Genomic DNA, 6,017 nt, shown 5'->3' with positions numbered 1-6,017 from the left:
GATTCATGAATCGATAATAGCCCGATCTCAAATCTATTTTTGAGAACACCGAGGCTCCTTCAGTTGATCGAACAAATCATCGATACGTGGTAACGGATACTTGTTCTTTATTGTCACTTTATTGTCGACGATAGTCGATGCACAACCTCATGGTTCCGTCCTTCTTTTCACAAACAACACCGGTGCACCCCAAGGTGAAAAACTCAGGCAGCAAAACCTCTATCCATCAACTCTTGCAACCGAGCTTTCAACTCCTTTAATTCCGTTGGTGCCATACGATATGGAGCTATCGAAATCGGTGTGGTCCTGTGTACAAGCTCAATGCCAAACTCTATCTCCCGAACAGTGGCAAACCCGCAATTCTTCGAAAAACGTCCGGTATTCACAAACCACCGCATGATTTGGGTTCTATTCTAACTCCTTATCATCAAGTACATACGCAAGGTATGCTTCACACCCTTTTCTTACATATTTCGGGCCAACATTGATGATATTACGGTGGCAACCCTTCAAGTTCAGAGACTCAACTCGGATCATCTCGTTGTTTGCGCATCTCAAATCAATAGTCTTGCTTTTGCAATTCACAACCGCATCATGCACGGTCAACCAATCCAACCCAAGAATAACATCAAATTCATCGAACGGCAAAAGCATCAAGTCCGCCGAAAAGCAGTACCTCGAATTACTAGGGGCATTTCTTACACACTTTGTCGACCAAAGACATAACGACCCAAAGGATTTGACACCGAATTACGAACTCAAGAGACTCAATAGGCAAAGTCTTCTTGATGCTAAGGTTTCGCATATATAAGAATGAGTAGAACCAGGGTCAATCAAAGCAATCACATTAGTATCAAAGAGAGTGAAAGTACCAGAATAACATCCGGCGAGGAGGCATCCTCGCGTCGCACAGATAGCATAAGTCCTAGCTGAGCGCGAGCCTCGGATCTGGTCGCAGATCTCTAGATCCTCTCGACCACCACTAGCCTTGCCCGTATTTCCGGATGGTCTACCTCGAGCGGTGGTAGTACCGGTTTCCCACTCCGATCTACATTCTGCTCGACAACCTCGGGCAATCTTTAATGAAGTGGTCAACTGATCCACACTTGTAACAGAGCGGTCACGGAATCTACACTTCCAAAATGCCATTTGCCACAATCATCGGCACTCAGTCCTCTCTCGTCGATCATTCCCACTCTCGGCGATCAAGTGATTCGTGTGTCACAGGGGTCGATCGCGATCTCGTCTAGAAAAGCCCGGTGTCTCTAGATCGGCCTAAGCCATCTCTAAGTTTCTTTGATGATCTGTTGGAAGGGCTTCCCGAATACCTCTTACTGAAACTCCCTTGCTCCCGCTCCGCTTTCCTTTTCTCCATACTAAACTCCTCGGCTTTGCACGCCGCTCGACGAGAGTCACAAACTCTCGATTTCCAAAATGCCAACATACGACTTTATCTCATCATTCACCCATCTTCAGCGTTTACACATCACGCCTTCAAAGAAATGCATTCTCGCAGCGTCTGGCTAAGCCTCACGAATTTTCGCTCATAGTCGTAACCGACATGGAACCTTGTTTAAGTTCGAGAAATTCCTTTCGTTTTTGGTCCATAAATCTCGATGATATACTTTTTCCAAACTCGGTTTGGAAGAACTCCCAAGTTACTTGTTCATGGGCACAATGAAGTCGAGTACTCCACCAATAGTAGGCGTAATCACGTAGCAAGGAGATGGTACACTTTAGGCATTCATCGGTGTACAAGATAGCTCATCGAGTACCCGGATCGTGTTGTCCAACCAAAATTCGACTTGCTCGGCATCATCACTATCCGTAGCTTTAAATTCAGAGCCCCATGTTTTCGGATTCTATCAACTGGGGCTTATTCGACCTTATTTGGTCAATTACCGGAGGCATTGTAGGTCTTGGGGTGTGTTTGTTGGGAATGGAGGTTGTGGAACAGTAGTATTAGTTCGAATGTATTGGTTGAACCAATCATTCATCACGCTATAAAAGGCTTGTCTAGCCTCGTCATTCGGATTGCTAGCAACAGGTTGAGAGTCCGCCGGCGCTGTCCCTTGTCAAAGGGAGCAGCGCCACACTCTCCACATCATCGCTATCGCTTCGGTTGGGATCGGGATCCATTACTATAAATAAACACAAGTTCAAACGTCGAAATCACCACACTATCATATAATCACATAAAATGGCATGTATAGCTAGACCCAAACGCATTACGGTAGTCCTAGAATCGACTAAACCGTAGCTCGATACCAATAAAATTGTAACACCCGAACCCGAGACCGTCACGAGTCGAACGCGAGGTGTTAATGAACTTCAACCCACTTATTGACAATTTTCAGACAAGCTGCCAATCTGAGTACTAGTCGCTCCAAAATTCATAACTTGAGTTTTACAACTCGAAAATCAGTTCCGTAAATTTTTCCTGAAACTAGACTCATATGTCCATCTACATATTTTTTCTAGAATTTTGGTCGAGCCAATTAGTACAGTTTATTAGTTAAAGTCTCGCCTGTTGTAGGGATCGACTACACTGACCTTTGTGCGTTACGAATTGGATATCTCCCTGTACAGGGCTTCAATACTAATGCCGTTTGTTTCTATAGAAACTAGACTCAGAGAGGAATCTACACATATATGGAATGACTCCTAATTATCTCTGGTTAATTTACAATGATTTTCCAAAGTTGGAACAGGGGATCCAGAAACCGTTCTGGCCCTATTTCACAAGAACTTTAAAATCTGTTAACTTATAACTCATATGACCATTTCGTTTCTTCCATATGAAAGTAGATTCATCAAGGTACACTTACATAATTTATTTGCTATTTAATACCATTCCTACTATTTTTAGTGATTTTTCACATCCACGTCACTGCTGCTGTCAGCATCTGCCTTTAGTAGGCTTTACCTATTTCATACTTTCCATGATTCAATTGGCCCTTTTTACATACATAGCACAAAGCGTGATCATGATTAACCATTCCAATGGCTAATCGTTTCAAAATAATTCCATACCTCATAAGGGTCAACATACAAACGATTATAGTTCTATGCTAAAACGATATAAGCCATTTTCGCATGGCTATCCAAGTTTACACAAACCGGAAGGTACATGACCTTCAACAAAGGATGGTCCTATACATGCCATTTCAAAGTTCAACCAAAATTTGTACCAAAATGGGGCTTCGATAGTGTGGATGACTTCGACTTCTTTGATCCCGAATCCGATAGCTAACGAAATAAACCTATAAAACAGAGAGCCAAAGCAACGGGTAAGCATTTTAATGCTTAGTAAGTCTCAAGCAATGAAATCAGCTTTGACTAAGGTATTTTATTCACATGGCTAATTAAACCACTTTACTAATTCACATTCCCATACTCATACTTATTTCACATCACCGACCCTTATGTTCATACACAAAAGAACAACTTAGCCCAAGGCCGGTAGCTCGTTTATCAACTTAGCGATACTTACTTGTAAGAATTCAATTAGTACAAGTACATACAAACATACCTCATTGCTGGAATTTTCACAAGTGTATAAGCTGAAATTTTCACAGCAAGATTGCTCACTTCGAATCACATACTTTCGGATTTAACCGGATATAGCGACTTCAGACGATTGCCTTGGTCATAACCCGGATTTGGTGACTTGCACAAAGGCCTTCGGTCTTAGCCCGGATATATCAACTCGCATACGAATGCCTTGGTCTTAGCCCGGATATATCAACTCGCACGAATGCCTTCGGTCTTAGCCGGATATATTTTCAATGTTCACTTACACATATATCAATATTCAAGACACGTCCATAGTTCATTTTCGTTACTAAAGCTCTAACACAAAATATTTATCAACCTTTACTATTTCGGCTCAATGGCCACACAAACAAGGAGCATAATTTTGATATAATTCAAGTAGGGTCATCACTCAAGACTTACCTTGGATGTTGTCGAGCGATTTCGACGGCTATTCAACTACTTTTTCCTTCCCTTTATCGGATTTAGCTCCCTTTGCTCTTGAGCTAATTCACACAAATTTAACTTATTAAAATCTCATCATGATAGCTTATGGCGAATATGACAAGGAGTGTAAATGGTCATATGGCCATCCTTTAGCTCAAATACACAATGGTCATGCACATTTTACATCACAACAAGCAATTCAATACATTCAAACATCAACGTGAAGTTCAAAGTACTTGGCCCTTATATACATTAGGCATCAAAGTTGCCTATGTACGAAATCATAAATCGAACTCAACACATTAGTTAATATTCCTCTTAGCGAATTTTCTAAGCCAAGAATAGGCATCAATATGCTTGCCTCAAACCGAATGCATGCACACTAATTACCCTCATGTGGCGAATATACACTTAATACCACACAAAAAAAACAGCATACATTTTACTACTAACACATTACATATCGTAATTCATTGCACATCTCTTATTTACTTCATAATCAACACATCATCACAAGCAAATATACACTTTGAATTAGTATATATGTCATACCAATCCATCATGTGCAAACATATATTCATGTAGGTGCAAGGGCCAATTCTCAAATGGCTTATATCCAAATATATACACATTTCCAAAGCTTAAATCTTACTTACCATGCAACATGCATGAATTATACTTATGGATATATCATGGCGAATACCACAACACCACACCATTTCAATTTGGTCATGGTGAAACAAAGAACTTAGTATCTCATTCAAAAAAATGCTAAAAGAAAATCTAAGAATCTTCAATCCTCCATCACATGTATCACTTTCAAGCTTGTCATTTAACATGCAATGGCATTAACACCACATTCACTTTGGCGAATTTCATTCCCATGACATAACAAGGATTTGAACCATGGGCTAACAAGAACATTAAGCTAGCAACTAAAACATGCATGAACCTCAAACATACCTTAATCTTGATGCAAGTTTAGCCAACCTCTTCCTAATCCTCTTCCAAACCAAGTATGAAGCAAAACTCCTTCCTTAACCTTAGTATTTTCGGCCAACAAGAGAGTGAAAAGAGATGAACAAAATTTTTCTTTCTTCCTTTAGGACATTCGCCAAGCTATGGAGGAAGATGGACACTTTTTTTTTTGTTTCTCATCTACTAACATTAATTGTTTATTCCATACCCCTTATTTTATTCTTTCCATCATAACCCATTTACCAAACATGTTTCATGACATGATTTTTGCCCATAAATCCTTGTCATGGCCGGCCACTAGCTATGGGGAAATTTGACATGCAAGTCCATTGTTTTGCATGCATCCTTTAATTAGTCATCACACATTTCCCCTCATACTTTCAAAGTTTATTACTAGGTCCTTTCTAGTGAAATTCACATCTATAATTCTAAATCAAAGCATAAAAAATATCACACATGAGTTAACACACATTATAGGCAATAAAATAAATATTAAATTATTTTTATGCCTTGGTTTTGTGGTCCCGAAACCACATTTCGACTAGGGTCGTTTTAAGGCTGTCACAACCCGTGTGGACCATTTTAGGGCTATTTTCCTAGCCTTTGGTCACCCTCTATCATTCATACACACACTTAGAGATTACAATGATATGTAACATGGCCTAATTATACTCTTAGACAACCTTGACCTAACTCATTCCATGCTAACCTCATCTCATCGGTTTAGTGCATGCTAAATTATCCTTTTCACATTAGGGGTTAACATAGCACATTTTATACTTAGGCCATGTTTTAACCATATACCATTGTATGCTATGTCCACTCTTAAATTATTAAGTCCCATTTTCAAGCATCCATTCATGATAAACTTCATCATCATATCTCATGAAACATTTAAACATAAATATGCATCATTATTAGGTTTACTACCTACATCAATATGAACCATATCTCATGGCCTTATACAAAAGAATAAGTATACCATTTAGGCCCTTACATTGGCTAGCCAAATGAGATCTATAACAAAATAACCAAAAATCCTATACATGATATTAAAC

The sequence above is a fragment of the Gossypium arboreum genome, chromosome 12, assembly GCF_025698485.1.
Source record: "Gossypium arboreum isolate Shixiya-1 chromosome 12, ASM2569848v2, whole genome shotgun sequence".
Lineage (NCBI taxonomy): Eukaryota > Viridiplantae > Streptophyta > Magnoliopsida > Malvales > Malvaceae > Gossypium > Gossypium arboreum.
This window is presented reverse-complemented; position numbering follows the sequence as displayed.